General features: G+C 42.9%; 1 protein-coding gene across 3 annotated transcripts in view; it reads right to left on the bottom strand.

Annotated features, from left to right (window-relative positions):
* EFNA5 (ephrin A5) overlaps positions 1–17,499 on the bottom strand; it is a 608,985-nt gene that overhangs the window by 239,214 nt on the left and 352,272 nt on the right. The gene's annotated exons all lie outside the window — the stretch shown is intronic.

Here is a 17,499-nt window from a genome sequence, read left to right as displayed (position 1 = left end):
TACAGGAAGTTTAAGGAGGACAAGGTTTTTTTTTTGGTCAGCAAGAGGACAGCTTCTTATGAGAAGCTGTCGGTCTTTCTACCGGGGACTTAGATCAATGAATGGGAACTACGTTCCCATTGATTGATCTCCGGGCTAAAAGGGGCAACACAGGAGCGTGCACGCGATTGCGCATGGGAGCGTGAAGCAGCAGTACAACAGCAGCCACCTGGATGTGACAATCACATCCAGGTGGCTAAAATGGTTAAATCCCCGGTGGCGTTAAACACTGTTCCACCTTCGAGTTGTAGCAACTCAGAGGGAGATGTAATTTGGGGTCTGGCAATCACCGGACCCCCAAATTACTCTTGCACAGAGCCGGTAGCAAGCACTAGTGCTATGGAGGCACCCAGCTTCGGCCCTCGGTGCTGAGTGCCGAAATTACCTGCTTCAATATAAGAGACCATTAGCTTGACTTTTTTACCTGACTTAAAGGACACCTATCATAAAAAAATTCTCCTAGAGAAAGATGCTGTCACTTACAGTACACAGTAAAAATCAAACAAGTCTGACAGGTTTTCGATTAGTCCATCTCCTCATGGGGCATTCTCAGTATTTTCTTTATTCTTTATAGAAGCACTCTGAAAAAGATCAATGCAAATATTTTACCTGGCTTTCCTACATGCTGTGAATCCCCCATATGACTGTTGACTAGTCCGAAACCTGTCAGATTTGAACTGCCTAATGTAAGTGACAGCAACATAGGAAATAAGTAACAGTACTATGTAGCTCATTTTACTCTGGAACACATATTCATCTTCAATGTATGAATTTGAAATGTTTTCTTGGTAGTGGTCCTTTAAAGTGGAATTTAAAGAAAAGCATATTTTCTTAAGTTTTAGAATAAATGGGAAAGTATTAAAGAGAAACCGTAACCAAGAATTGAACTTAATTCCAATCGGTAGCGGATACCCCCTTTCCCATGAAAAATCTATTCCTTTTCTCAAACGGATCATCAGGGGGCTGTATGGCTGAATTTGTGGTGAAACCCCTCCCACAGTGTGATGTCAGTGCCTCACAGCTCTGAGGTCCTGACATCACACTTGAAAGCCTTGTTGCATTGTGGGAAATAACAGCTGTTTCCAACTGCCAAAAAGCATGCAGCATCTCCTTCCAGGGACATCACCTGCCAGCAGTAAAGATAGCACCATGTGATAAATGTCAGAATGTAAATCAGGGAGAGGAAATATTTTACAATGAGAGAACACTGGCTAAATCATTTATACATAATAATAATTTTTTTATTACATTATTTTCACTGGAGTTCCTCTTTAAACATCTTTATCTGGTTTTACTGTGAGCGGAGGTAAAGTAAGTTTCACATTGAGAATGGTAGGATTTGGTCTTCTGACTTAAGGTCACCTAGTGTGGAGATGCCTAGGTTGGTCCATTTCAAATCAGGAATTATGCCCTTATGCCCCCTAAAGGCAAAATAGAGAGACACGCATTTATTTAAACTATATATTTAACGGCGATTAAAAGCTACTTTATTAAATGTGAAAGCTACTGCTGATGATTCGTCTTTAATGGTTAAATATTTGAAGCTGTCACTCTTATCCAAGCTTAGTAAATGGATGACTTGGATTGAGCAAGAACTTCATGGATCTCAGCACTTAATTGGCCATATGCTTGTTATGGGTCAAAGACTTCCTAAATAATGAAGGAAGTTAGTTTACTGGTGCTTAAGTATGGTTAGATTGTCTTAAAATGAGGTTCTGGTCAATAATACAATTAACTTGCATTACTGATTTTAGCCCTGTTTTAATACACAAGGCTGTCACTCCTATCGTATAAAGAAAAATTGTCTCCTCATTTGTCCCTACTTTTACTGAGTGCTTACTGATCTACACACAAATAATAAAGACAGAGTGCAAAAAGACAAAGTATAATGAGAGAGGGGAGGGAACTCCTCAAAAGCAGTGGGGACATTTTAGAAATATATTTTACAAACAAAGATAGGCGAACATTGTAGATGATTTACTATCAGTATAGATAGGGGGTAAAAGCTTACACTGTTCATAATGGGAGTCATGTGTTAGCCTCTTCAAATGGGACAAAAATAAAAGTGCAAGTGTGAAGGAGGGGGCTGCCCTAATGGGTGGAGGTAGGGAGTTCCATAGTGTCGGAGCGGCTCTTGAGAAGTCTTGGAGGCGTGCATGGGACTGGGTGATGCGGGGGACGGTCAGGCGAAGTTCATTGGAGGAGCGGAGTGAGCGGCTTGGTGTGTATCTCTGAGTAAGATCAGAAATGTAGGTTGGACAGGTTTTGTGGATGGATTTGTAGGTCAGACACAATATCTTGAATCTGATTCTGGACTGGATAGGAAGCCAGTGGAGGGATTCACGGAGGGGAGTCGCCCTGGTGGAGCGATGGAGTGGATAATTCTGGCAGCCGCATTCATGATGGACTGCAGTGGGGCTATTCGGGTCTTAGGGAGTCCAGACAGAAGGGCATTGCAGTAGTCGAGGCGGGAAATTATGAGGGCATGGATGAGGAGTTTGGTGGTGGCAGGGGTCAGGAAAGGGCGAATCTTACAGATGTTACGAAGGTGGAAGTTGCAGGACTTTGTGAGGTTTTGGATGTGGGGAGTGAAGGAGAGTGCGGAGTCCAGGGTGACACCCAGACAGCGGGCTTGAGAGGTAGGGTGAATAGTAGTGTGGTTAACAGTGACCTGCACATCTGGGAGGTCCAGGGATGACCGGGGTGGGAAGATCATAAATTCCGTTTTGTCTAGATTTAGTTTTAGGAACCTAGCGGACATGCAGGAGGAGATGGCAGATAGGCAGGAGGAGACCTTGTCCATAGTAGTGGTGGATATGTCAGGGGTGTGGAGATAGATTTGGGTGTCATCTGCATACAGATGATAGTTAAAACCCATGGAGGAGATAACCTTGCCAATGGAGGATGTGTATAGGGAGAACAGTAGGGGGCCAAGGACCGAGCCTTGGGGGACTCCCACTGAGAGGTGGTTGGGGGTGGACGAGGACTTATTGAAGGAGGTCGTGAAGGAGCGGTTGGAGAGGTAGGATGAAAGCCAGGTCAGGGCGAGATCGTGACTGCCCATGGATTGGAGGGACTGGAGGAGTAGGGGATGATCTACTGTATCAAAAGCTGCTGAAAGGTCAAGGAGGAGGAGAATGGTGTATTTACCTTCAGCTTTAGCTAAGGCAAGGTCATTGACCACTTTGGTGAGAGCCGTTTCGGTTGAGTGGGCAGGCCGAAATCCAGATTGCAGTGGGTCTAGTAGTGAGTTGGCATTGAGGTACTGGGTCAGGCGTTTGTGAACCAGACGCTCAAGGAGTTTTGAGGCGAAGGGGAGGAGGGAGATCGGGCGGTAGTTGGAGGGTAGCGAGGGGTCGAGGGAGGGTTTCTTGAGCAGAGGCAGTACAGTGGCCTGCTTGAAGTCTGAGGGGAAGGTGCCTGTGGATAGGGAGAGGTTAAACATGGTAGTGAGGACTGGGGCCAGATCCGTGAAGTGAGGCTGAAGTAGATCAGAAGGGATAGGGTCAAGGGGGGAGGTAGTGGTATGGGAAGTCTGCAGTAGGTGGTTGACCTCCTCAGTGGTAGTAGGAGTGAAGGAGGTGAGGGGAGGATAGGGTGGAGAAGGAGTAGGTTGTGAGCAGGTGGGAGGTGAAGATTGAAGATTGGATATTTCCTGACGGATGGAGACTATTTTGTTGGTGAAGTGGGTGGCTAAATCTGTGGCAGAGAGGGAGGAAACAGAAGGTGGGGGGGTGGGTTTAAGCAGGGAGTTGAAGGTGCTAAAAAGACGCCGGGGATTGGAAGCTTGTGCTCCGATGAGCTTGGTAAAGTATGCCTGCTTCGCATGAGCAAGGGCAGTGTGGAACTGCTGCAGGTTAGTCTTGTACTGTAGGAAATCCTGGTTTAGTCGAGTTTTTCGCCATTTTCGTTCAGTGGCGCGTGTTTCCCTCTGGAGGTTGCGAGTATGGGTAGAGCGCCAGGGCTGGGGGTTAGGGGGTCGGTTGCGGCGGAATATTGGTGGAGCAGCTTTCTCTAGGGCTGATGAGAGAATTTGGTGATACTGAGCTGCAGCAAGATTAGGACAGGTTAGGGTGGGGAGAGTGGAGGATAGGCCATGGAGGGAGTCAGCAAGGACGCCAGGGTTGAGCTTGCGTAGGTCTCGCTGCCATCGACCAGGTGGGTGGGTGGGTAGTTTGGAGGTGCCTTCCGTGAGGAGGTTGAAGGCGAGAAGGTAATGGTCTGAGGGTGGAAATGGTGCGATGTCGAGATCTGCAATGGTGGTGGATTTAGTGAATATAAGGTCGAGAGTGTGACGTGCAGTGTGAGTGGGGGCGTTGGTGTGTTGTACTGGGCCATGTGAGTTGGTTATGGTGAGTAGCCGGGTCGCAACAGAGTTCTTGGGTTCATTGATGGGTATATTGAAATCCCCGAGGATGATGGTGGGGAGGTCAGAGGAGAGGATGTGTGGGAGCCAGGAGGCAAGGTTGTCGAGAAATTGTCGTGTGGAGCCCGGAGGGCGGTATAAGACTGCAACAATGGCTGGGAGGGGATTGTAGAGGCGGATAGTGTGGGCCTCAAATGATGTGAATTGTAGGGAGGAAGGTGGAGTGAGGACACGGAATGTGCAGGATGGGGAGAGGAGCAGACCCACCCCTCCCCCGGTCCTGTTGTCTGGTCTAGGGGTGTGACTGAGGTGAAGCCCCCCGTATGAGAGGGCAGCCTCTGCGGCAGAGTCAGAGGGGGTGAGCCATGTCTCAGTGAGTGCGAGGATGGTGAGGGATTTGGAGAGGAAGAGGTTGTGGACCTCTGTAAGTTTATTGCGGACGGATCTGGCATTCCAGAGACCGCAGGGTAGGGGGAGCATGTGCTTGTGAGTGGGATGGATGGAAATGAGGTTGGGGCGAGGATGGGTGTTGAAGTTATTTGTGGACAGCGAGCTGTGAAGCGGGTCAGCAGGGGATGCTTGTCTGGCAGCAGGCTGTGGCCCAGGGTTAGGCGATATATCACCAGCAGCAAGTAAGAGTAGGAGGGAGAGAGTAAGCAAATGTGAATAGGATTTAAATGTTTGTGAGGTTTTTGAGCTGCTGGAGGGAGAGAGAGATTTCAGGAGAGCTAACAGTTCATGAAAAGCTGAGTAAGGTGAGCAAAGCAGAGCAGATGAAATGAATATGGAGTGAGGTACACTGGGAGGATGCATATTGCAATGCAACTTGTAGATGTTTGCAGACAGGCAGAACATAAGAAAAAGTGCAGTAAACATGGTAAGTGTCAATGATTATCAGCCGGAAATTTCCAACTCCTAAACAGTTTATATGAGTATGCAGTTAGTGCAAGCAAACCTGACCAGTAGTCATGGGTGATCCTCCCATTTTACCAGGCAAATGGTGGCCATGCGAAATCCCAATGCAAATCAGTTCAGTGAGGTGTTCTCCATCCCTATTGGCCATTCAAACCAGCCCAGAGTATTTTTGGCTGCAGAAGTCTCATTGTAACAAGAATGTGTTATATTTGAGCACTGCCGTTAAAGTGGTCTGAAATTCAGCATTTCTTCTTTACTCTAAAAGATTCTTTACAACTTTAAAGCTACTATAACAAAAAATTGTAGCAGAACAGCATTCAAACAGTTAAACACAATACTTTTTCCTGCCATGGAAAGCCAGCTTAGGATCTGATCCAATGTGGAAATAACAGTATATTTTGTTTACATTCCTCTGTTGTTACATTGTGTTCAACCACTGAAAACAAGCTCTCTGTGAAGATCTCTCTGCTTCAACCATGCACACAGTTCATAACAGCTCACTAGAAGATTTTAATATATAATACAAAGCAGCTTGAATAAAATGCAATGGCAGCTTTCAGAGCAGATAAACTGTACTGTGGGAACTTGTATTTTGTAAACAGACAATATTAATTGTGCACATTAAGAAAATATAATAACTGTATGGGTAGCAAAGTAGGAAAACACATTCTTATTGAATGTTATGTCATAGTTTCCATAGACCACTTTAATAAGCTGTTAGACACAAGACAAAATAAGCTAAGAGACGCTGACATTTGATAGTGATGTCAGTTATGTAAGGGTATATGCACACAAAATTGGATTATAGTCTACCCTGACAGGATCCCCTGCTTCTGTAGTAAATGAGTATCATCAGATTACAGCACCATTTCTGAGTTATGTCAGGTTGGCGTCCTAGAAATGCCCCGACCTTAGGTCGGTAAGTTCAGGGAGATATGTTTTGATTGGTATTCACAACTGACTTGTAGGCAGTATATTGCTGTATTGCTACAGACGTATGCTATGAATGTGTTATTTTATAATCGACTACTGTTACGGCGGATTTATTGCTTTGACTAATCTCATGTGTCGTCATCCTACATTACGGCTGAATTGTTATTTTAGCTATTTAGCTATTTTGCAACAGAACAGTTGTATGTTACAATATTATTTCTGTTTGCTAAATACAACTCTTTGGAAAAAATAATAGGTTGTTAGATTATATTTAGCTTTAAGTACAGTACACCTTCATAAGTAAGTTAAATGTTTTAAAACAAACTTGCAATAGCAGCTCCCTCCATGGTACCCTTTTAGGATAATTCAGCCACTAGAAGGTCTATTTTCCGAACAAAGCCAATTCCCAGTTTGCAGATCTGTAATATATATTTATGTTTTGATAACTCTCATAGTTTTCTGTGCTATTTTTCAGTGTTTCAAATTAGCTGGAAATACAACTATATGAAGAGTGACACTTATATTCTCTAATGATTAAATTAAATTTCAACAAAAGCCTAAATGTGACGAGGGCTACAATAACTGAAAGAACAACATAACCGTTACGTAGGGCTTTGATTTGTTAATATGAACATCATTCGTATTATACTTTTGCCTGAAGTATGAAGAACCTGTCATATCTTAATACAATGGAACAATACTTCTCCCTGGAAAATACCTATTGTGAGAGAGAGCATAAAGCTCTACATTGTTCTTAAAGACAATAAAAAACATTACTCATACTTGAATTAATCCTGCCTTTTTATGTAAATGGAAGGTTTTATGCAAGAAAAATACAATTATCTATTAAATGTATAAACAGAAGGTGTGTCTGCATAAGGCGTAACCATGTTCTTAACATCAAAAAGCTGGGGAATAACAGACATCAATGGACGATAACTTTAAAAGAGGAGACTTACAAATTAAACTCATTAATTGAATCTCTTGATGTTTAGACTGACGTTAGCAGAGGTGATCTACAGTAAACTATATGATAGATCTAAAATTCACATCTCTAATAAAGGGAACCAAGTATGGCGTTTTTTCAAGAGGGTGAATTAGGGGGTAACACCACACCTCTAGATTGTTAGCCTTTGGGCAGGGTCCACCTCCTTTTGTGTCCTACCTGATCATGCACCTCCATTACTGTGCACCCATGCTATGCATTTGAGTGAACTGAAATCGCCTAATCTCCATGCTCCCATGCAGTGACTGACTAAGCATTACCTTGTACTCTTACTGTGCCGCGTGATCTGGTTTTTGTTGTATTCCTGTATTGTCATATTGCTGTATGTCACCCCTAAATATTGTCTTTAACCTAAACTAATGTCCAGCGCTGCGTAATATGTTGGCGCTTTATAAATACAATAAATCAATTTGTACTTCTGTCATCAAAGGACACCCGAGGCAAAAATAAACTAATAAAATAAATGATTGTATCTATCCTCCTTCTCCTAAAAATGACTTTTTAAGATATTCCACAATTGTATTTTATGGTTAAGTCAACTTTTTTATTGTTTTTGCTCAATGACACATTCACTGAAGTGTTCCAGAGCTAAAATTTATGAACCCTTTTATCTCTTTCCTGCTCTCAGAAGCTATTTTCTGTTAGGAAAGTGTTTTATAGTTGGAATTTCTTATCAGTGAGAGTCACACTGTAGTCACGTCCTGTCTGAGTCAGAACTGAGTCAGCCACTTATATACCTGATATTTAACTCCTTCAGGCAGAGAAAGAAAGAAAGAAAGAAAGAAAGAAAGAAAGAAAGAAAGAAAGAAAGAAAGAAAGAAAGAAAGAAAGGAACACAGCCTAGTTATTTGTGTGCTAGGCACTGTACATACCCATGTCTATCTCATCATGTCACATGTCACCTCGGGTATCCTTTAAATACACTGCTATGTTAGTGTAAGCTACAGTGATAAGTGTGATATTAGTTTAAAAAATTATATGATGGGTGGTGAAACATTTAAAAAAAACTGGTTAAGCCAAGCTTTTTATTGTATCAGGTGTGGGCACTTTGAGTAACAAGGTCAATTCAGTCACCAGTCTATACAATCAAGGTCCTGCAGGTATGATAATGAGCATGAAAAGTAATTGTCAGTGTGCTTTGGCACATTACTCCTATTTTTTTGTATACAAAAAGGAACTATGCTACACCTAATAAGTTGATTGGGAGGGTGGAAAATTCTGATGAGTTTTCAGGGAATCGAATGGTGTAGGATAGTCTTATAGACTTAAGCAATTTATTTGGAATTTTTGATCCTTTTTTTCTTAATTGGGGATAAATCAAACAGACTAGTGATACATTGGTCAGATGTTTCAAAAGTTACAATTACTTAGAAAAATTGATTGTAAGTCTTAAATTAAAATATTAATAAGAATTAATAAAACTGCTGCTGCATAGACCGCAACGTTAAGTGCAGCTATAGCAGTGCACAGGGCATTATTTTGGTGGCCATGGTGCCCTATAAATATTGGTAGTAGACAATACAAATATCAGCATAGGGAGTTTTTAGCACTGAAGGCAGCAGAGATATTAGCCGAGATTGCAGCGCAGGGGGCAGGCTGGTTTTAGGCATAAGTAGGGGGAGGGTAAGTGATAGTAAGAATAAGAAGAGGGTTATCTGATAGAAAAATATCATTCAAAATTAAGTTTTTTTTGCTTTTGGAATCAGCCACTGGTCAAAAGTAGAATATAGGTAATTTACCAATATTCAACTTGCAGCTTTCCCTGGCACTCAAATTACTGTGGTGCCTTTTTTTACATGTACACATGTGGCCACCTTTAGAGAGATCAGGCTACGTATGGTCATTGGGAGTCCGTACACTATGGGCGAAAGCTCCCTCAACTTCACAAAGCAAGCAATCAGTGATCAGCTGCATTGTAATCACTTTTGGCTCCTTCCTGCTTCTTGCCATTTTGGAAGGTTAAGCCATTGAAAATTTGCAGCTAGAGGGTAAAACAGCAAGATGACAGAAATAAGATCCAAATTTCTCAAGGCAAGACAGTCTATCATGAAACATGGTTTGTAAGCAACTTACCATCTTATGCTGGGAATACATAGTACGTTTTTGCCGCTCGATTGAGCCATTTAGATGGCTCGGTTGATCATTTCCGACATGTCCAATCTCCCGCCCAATCGATTCCATGCTCGATAATGCATAGGGAACAATGGGAAAAGATAAGAAAAACGAATGGAAGATAAGAAAATCGTCCGCATAATCGAGCACGGAAAACGATCGGGCACAAAATCGAGCAGAAAAAAACGTATCTTGTATTCCCAGCATTGGCGTGGAATAGATTTACTAAACACAGGCCATGTTTTGAGTGCTATTTCTATTCTATGAAGATTTCATCCAAGGTGAACCTGAACTACATAAGGGGAGTGATTCACTAAGACAAATAGCATGCCTTATCCGAGTTAAAGGACAACTGTAGTGAGACTTATATGGAGGCTGCCATATTGATTTCCTTTTACGCAATACCAGTTACCTGGCAGCCCTGCTGAGCTATCTGCCTGCAGAATCACACCAGAAACAAGCATGCAGCTAATATTGTCAGATGTGACAAAAAAGTCAAAAACACCTGATCTGCTACATGCTTGTTCAGGGTCTTTGGTTAAAAGTATTAGAAGCAGAGGATCAGCAGGATAGCCAGGCAACTGGTGTTGCTTAAAAGGTAATCAATATGGCAGCCTCTATATACCTCTCACTACAGTTCTCCTTTAACACGCCTTATCAGAGATAACACACCTTATCAAAATAAACATGCCTTATCAGAATAGCATAGCAAGCGCTACGAACCCGCAGGGGCTCAGGGCAGGACGAGTGGAGCTCTCATCATTGCCAAATAGCCGGCATAAGTTTGTAGTGCTCGCTATGCTTCTCTGATAAGGTGTGTTAACTTTGATAAGGAGTGCTATGATATCTCTGATAAGGTGTGTTATCTCTGATAAGGAGTGTTAACTTGGATAAGGCAGGCTATTTGTCTTGGTGAATCCAGCCCATTGAGATTAAAAACCACAGCTTGTTACCAAAAATAAATAAAAGTATGGTTAGAGTTATTTACCATTACACAACTTCAGAGACTAGGTCATCGAATCGCCATCTCTGAGGCTTTACAAATCTCAAATAAAGTCTATAGAAGAGATTTGTGTGAATAGGTACTGACATATCCACGGAGAATAAAAGATTTTAAAGTCAGTCTCCAGGCAAAATTCTAACTCTGTCAGAAGAAATTATATCCTCCCTGGCAGTCCGCATGGCAGCAAGTATTTTGGTGCTCAACCCAACAAAGCTGACAGCTACAATCTCCTGAGTACAGATCATGCTTCACTTTCCAGTCACATTTTTATCCAGCGTTAGACTGAAGGGGCGGTGTCTGCAAACATAAGATATGACCCTAATTTGTACATAGGGGATCACAGCTGTCGGCGGTGTGGGGCAAAGCAATGACAGACTTTCCAATATGTAGATTGGTATGAAGAAGGTGAGTATGATCTCTTTTCCCCTGAGAGATCTTAATTTTGTCTGGAGATTTGATTTAGAAAAAAGGTACCAAACAACAAGCACTACCAGACATGGCATCTGGTTTTACTAAACCCAGACCAGTGTTTTGGGAAAAATCAGAACTGCTAAATGGCCAGCTGAGGCCTTCAGAAACCCCTCAAATGGAAAGACATCACTGTACATAAAAATATACTGGTTCATGTCAAATGAGAAGACTCATACTTAAACTGCAAATGAAATTAACTACAAAATCACCTAGGTGTATAATAAAATATAGCCAATGGTTTTTCATAGCTAATTTGGCTTTCGCATTAAGCATTTTATTTCTAAATTTAAATTAATTAATCTATACAAAATGAGGCTGTGCTAATGCGTATCTGAATGAAACAATCTTAATGTATGAATGAGAACTACAGAACCATGGGCTTCTATTTTGGTCTTCTACGCATATTTTTTATAATGTTTAACAAAGTCTAAAGGGAGTTCCTGTTAAGAAAAATTTCACGGCTTGATGGAAGAATGTATGTAGTAACGGGAGGCCAGTTTCCCATGGTATTTTAGTAGTGATCTCGTACAAAGGCTGCTGGTATTTATGTATATATCTATGAAGGAATCATATGGAGAACAAAAACACTAATCTTTACTGAAGGACTTTGTTGAACTGCAGAGAGAAGGATGCCTGGGGGCTGATGTAATCCAAATAAATAGTTTCAGCTTAAAGGCATACTGTCGTTAATTATTTTGTACACAACTACTAAGTTTGACTGCTTCAAATATAGAAATTTTTCTTGCTTTCTGCTTTCCTTTTTTTTTGCATATGTGTTCCATATTGAGGATTGACACACTCACAATCATTCAGCTCAATCTAATGCATGGAATTCAGGTTTAGATGCAAAGGTTTCTAATCCTGGTTTAGGTTAGCAGATCAGCACAAAATTGAATCATACCACATGGAATATTATTTGAAAATCAATTGCATAAGGGGCCAAAACCTGAAGGTACGCAACCCTATGTTTTAACCGTTGGCCATAACGACTGGTTCAGCCAGCAATCATTCTGTAAACAGCGGCCAAGATCAATCCTGCTTTGGTGTCTGGAGTTGTTGAGGATCCGCCGTGTTGGACAACTGACCAAACTCCCCCCATCCGATGAAAGCTGATGCGTCATCATGTGCCAATTGTCATCATTCTGCCCCCCCCCCCCCCCCATAGCAACAGAACACAGGCTAGAGATGTGTCTGCAACTCTGCATAATATTGTACCACTAATTGTCACCCAAGGGATTGTTTTTCAATCCACGAGTGATGACAGTTATCATCCATGTGTACATAGCTTAAAACACAGTTTATTAAAATGTTACATTTATCGAACACAGGCCTTGAGTTGAATACCTGTGCAAAAGAGGATGCAGATTACATTTACGTTGTATTATCCTCCAACTGGTGGATTTATCCAATGAATGCATAGATAACACAATTGCTTAAAGGGGTTCTGTAGGGGGATCTGAGGATAAAAACCACCACTTACCTAGGGCTTCTATCAGCCCCCAGGAGCAGTAATGTCCGACGCCGTCCTCCTCCGATCTGCCATTCCCCATCGCCGGCCTCATTCTAGTGCGGCACGCCATCCAACTGCGGCTGCGCGGCCGTGGCCTTCTCGCTCCCGCCCGCGTCATCAGAAGCTTACTGCGCAGGTGCAGTACAAGAAAACTTCGTACTGTGCCTGCGCAGTAAGCTTCCGAGGAAGCGAACGGCAGCGCACATTATTCGGCTATGTCAGACGAATAATGCCCGGTGCCGGCGGCGGGGAATGGCGGATCGGAAGAGGACGGCAAACATTACTGCTACATGGGGTAGATAGAAGCCCCAGGTAAGTGGCAGTTTTTATCCTCAGGTTCCCCCCACAGAACCCTTTTAACTAAAGACCCATACCACCCATGTGATTTTCCCAATGATTTTCCAGATGACCAGCGATTGTTTTTTAGCAATCATTTCCGCGATCTCTTGTGACATGGGTAAGGCATGTGATCACATGAATGACGTTTAGCGACGCACAGGATTAATGACCAGCACAACGTATTGGATCATTAAGAACCTTGACGACTCCGCACAAAGTACCATGATTACTTGACTTCCTTGACGTCGCATGTACCCTCCGCCCAGAAGATGGATCATGTAACGCTCATCAGGGGAATGTTGCTGGATTCATCTTCCTCCATTGGGCTGAGTATTTAGATTAACTACTTAAGGACGTCGCTAATTGAAATCTACGCCCTGTTTTGATGCTGATCTGGCTGGCAGAGCGTAGATTTCAACTCACTAACGCCGCGTGTTCTCACCATTCTCGTCGCTCTATCCTATCCTATTGCCTATCGATCAATGTCTATCAATGTATCAGGTTCACAAGCCAATGAAAGCGGCTCCTCACAGGCTCATAGGACTCTGCAGTCATAGAGATGGCAGAGTGGGTGGTCTGAGGCTCCTGGTGTGCAGCGCGGATGGCGGTTGCGGCGGTTATGTGCGCAGATTCATATTCGTCTGTGTTCCGCCCTTTTTTGTACCAGTGATCTCTGGCCCTTAAGGGGGCAGACACCGCTGGTACTTAAGTGGTTAAGAAATTGAAGAAATCCTTTTTTTGGGGGTGTAGTTGTCCTTTAATGTTTCTCTACTGTGTTTTTTATTAGATGTTAAATTAAAAAGTGCCTGTTGCTACCAACACAAGCAGAGGAAAATAATCAAGCCGCAGCATTATGCTCATTGACCATATACGCCAAGCATTCAATAAGAATATGTATGGAAACCGTTAGTTCTAAAGGTCTCATTTTCACGGACTTGTTGCACACTGTGCTTAATGTGCATGCACGGAGCAGCACTCATTGTAAGAGGCAAAAGAATAACATATCAAGTGTGGCAGCTTTGTGAACGCGAGCTGGTGGATGGTATTAATTTTGAATGAAAACTAATGAATCAGGTGTGAAGCCATAGAAAGGCTTGACCACTTGAATGAAGCCAGGTGTTTAATGATTGTTTAAAATGGATTTAATATATTTTTAAGGCTTTCTTTAAGCCCAGGCTTTTTTTTTTTTGCATAGCTTATCCATTTTCCATGTAAAATGTTTTACAGCCAGAATGGGAGCCGGTAAGAAGCAGTAAGAAACAAGAGAACTTTCCCTTCCTTTCCATTGACAGTTGGAAACCGTACACCCCAATCTATTGTATGAGCAGCTAATTGAGCTCTCACTGTACAATTCTTCTCCACTGCTTCCCAGACCACTTAATTTTTCTCTGATTGATTACTTATAAAAGTGGGCGTGCATGGAAGGGCTGAAGGGAAGAAAGGGTTTTGTTCTTGGCTATGCAAATCTAATTTTTCACGGTATTGTATTGTATTGTGCACTCATTCATTAGGTAAAAGAAAAAAAATAGAGAACACCATTCAAAAAAAGAAGAAAAAGAAAAAAGAAAAGGAAAAGTAAAGACGAGGGGAAAAAAAGCAAATAGAAATTTGATGTTCCACACCAATATATGATTAAAAGAAGGCTCACTCATTTAAATTGTAGTTCATAGTGGACATTTGTTCATGTCAGGTCAACTGTATTCACTACATACTGTACATTTGAATGTTTACTGTTTGTAGCAGGGATTCTATTCAGCACAAGTGTGTTTTGTAGACTATAGTCATGTGTGCAGCATCCGAACACTAAGCTTGTGGCAGACAAGTAAGAATTTTAAGCACGATCCTTTTCACTGCCCATCACAGTTCAATGGCCAAGAAGATGTTGTTTTATTTATAAAAGTAGAATGAGTTGCTGTGATGGACAGAGATGTGATGAACAGAGCACATCATATTTCTAAAAATCATGTGAAGTTATATGTCTGACCATAGAGAAGGTGGAAGTACATCTTGCCTTCTCATTGTGAAACGTGGCTACGACTGGTGTCTGTGAAATCCACCCTGTGTGTTTTTAGAGAGAAGAGCCTGTGTAATTCCACCTCATCTGTAAGTAACCACAGGTAATTTGAGCTCTCAGCTGTGTCAGCACAGAAATTCAGCAGTCTCATCAGACCCAGCTAATATATTAACACAGGATGTTAACCCTTTGTCTGCGTTTATGAAAGGAGGAAGTAAACGCACTGCAGATGTATTGCAGGAGTTCTGTAAGGTGTAACAAAGAAATGTTTTTCTTTAAAGGTTATTATGTTGCTGCTTATCTTTTAGAGCAGAGAGGATGTTCTGAGTTCAGGTTTGCTTTAGGCTACTTGCACACCAAGACGTTGCGTTAGGTGCTACGTTAAGGTCGCATAACGTGCACCTAACACAACGTATGGTGCTGCAAGAGCCGACGGTAGAGTGAGCCGCGTTAGGCGGCTCGATTCCTATGTCTCCCAGAGTGGCGCTGATTGGCCAGCGGGTCCACGTGATGCGGAGCGAGACACTCCGCATCACGTGGTCCCGCCGGCCAATCAGCGCCCGCCAGTGCAGTGAATATTAAGTAGCCATGTGCGCGGCTACTGTAGCTGGCTCTCCCCGCCTCCTCTCCGCCCCCCACCGAGCATGTGCAAACAGTCTAACGCGGCTATAGCCGCTCCAACGCCGTAGCATGCTGCACTTTGCGGAGAACGTGCAGCGTTACATGTAACGCAACGTGGGCTGTGTGAACAGCCCACTTGTGCTACATTGCTGTGCGTTGGGGGAGCGTTACAGGCGCACTAACGTGCGCCTGTAACGTCCCTGTGTGGAAGCAGCCTTAAAGGACAACTGTAGAGACTAGGGAGGCTGCCATGTTTTTTTTCCTTTTGTGCAATACTAGTTGCCGGGCTGTCCTGCTGATCCTCTGTCTCTAATACTTTTAGCCATAGACCCTGAACAAGCATGCAGCAGATCAGGTGTTTCCGACTTTAATGTCGGAACTGACAAGATTAGCTGCATGCTGGTTTCTGGTGTTATTCAGACACTACTGCATCCACATAGATCAGCAGGGCTGCCAGGCAACTGGCATTGCACAAAAGGAAAAAAATACATGGTAGCCTCCCTACAGTTGTCCTTTAAACATGCTACCTTAGCTGTGACCAGCACATCCTAAATCATCAGCCAAAGATAGAGGGTGCTTTAAGTGAACCTTAACTGAGAGGGATATGGATGTTTCCTTTTAAACAATACCAGTTGCTTTGCAGTCCTGCTGATCTCTTTGGCTGCAGTAGTGGCTGAAACACACCTGAAACAAGCATGCAGCTAATCCAGTCTGACTTCAGTCAAAGCACCTGATCTGCATGCTTGTTGAGGGGCTGTGGCTAAAGGTATTATAGAGACAGAATTAGCAGGAGTGTCAGGCAACTGGTATTTTCTTAAAAGGAAAAATCTATATCCTTCTCAGTTTAGGTTCCCTTTAAGATCGCGACTAGCCAACTTGAATGCAATCTGGTAAGGGGGCAATCAGAAAACGTTTAACATCTGAAACATACACAGTGTTTGCCTGATACTAGCAATCAAAAAAGTGTGCGTATATCTATGCTTACACTATTCATCTACATTGAGGGAAATCATGCTAGGTGGGTCTTCCAAGGGCATCATTCTTCCTTTTGTGTACTGTACAAGGTGGTAAGGATACCTTTAGCAAGCAAAGCAACCTTTGTTGGTAAAAAAAAATCAAAGAAACAAATTCAATATACATAGAAAGATTCATCCTTTCCAACACTATGTCAGAATCAGTGGTGCTCGGCAAGATTTCGGAGAGAGAGAGAGAGAGAGAGAGAGACCTCTGAAAGGGGTTTTTGCCATTTGAAGAGACTTTTGAAAGCATTTTAAGCCATTTTCAGGTCACTTCCGGTTTTCTATCCGGATATCCGAATCGGACGGGTATTGGGTTCGGATATCCGAGTTTACTCGGATACCGAAAAGTTCGGATTTGGATATCCGATTCGGATATCTGGGTATCCGGATCCAAAGTAATTTGGATTTTAAAAAGGGATATCCGAGCACTCCTGGTCAGAATATGTCCAGCATTGGTGTTTTCCAGCATAGGTCCAATGCAGGAAAAATGGCTTCCACGCGGGTACTTGCGCTGTTTCTGGATAAAATCCAGAACAGTGTCAGCCTCTTTAGAGTGCTGGACTAGGTTCAGCACTTTGAATGCCATAGGCTGCATCCTTTGTGGCTGTGCCACATAATTTAGATATTTTGTAGGTGCATGTAGGTTTGTCACTAGGGGCGCCCTTACTAGACCTTACTGGCTTCTCCCTATGTGGATTGGACAAAGTTTCTCTCCAAGCACCACATTTTACCCATGTAATCACGGAATTACGCTGATGTGCATGCAATGGGGTGGAGCTATAAAGCATGAGCTGGCACCAGAACCCCTCCTTCACACTGATGCCAGGTGACCTCTTTGCTTTAGTGCAATGAGGTAGAGAGCATCTGGATCCCCACCACCACTGCACTCCATGGATCATCCAAAAGTCATCGGGGGCAGGGGGAGTCCAGAAACTCAACATTATTTCAAGTAATATTGGAAATTTCTGTCCCACTTGAAAAAAAAAAATGATCTCCAGTTCAAAAAAAGATAGTAATCCCAAAAAAACTCCACCATAGCGATTAATCAAATGAAATGTTTTATAAAAATAAAAGCTTAATGAACAACAACTACACATCCCCCGCACCCCCCCCCCCCCCCCCTCCCCGCACTCCAGTTTTCAGAAATCAGC

This window comes from Hyperolius riggenbachi, chromosome 1 (assembly GCF_040937935.1).
Source record: "Hyperolius riggenbachi isolate aHypRig1 chromosome 1, aHypRig1.pri, whole genome shotgun sequence".
Lineage (NCBI taxonomy): Eukaryota > Metazoa > Chordata > Amphibia > Anura > Hyperoliidae > Hyperolius > Hyperolius riggenbachi.
Note: the sequence above shows the minus strand (reverse complement) of the source record. Positions and strands in the feature narration are given on the sequence as shown.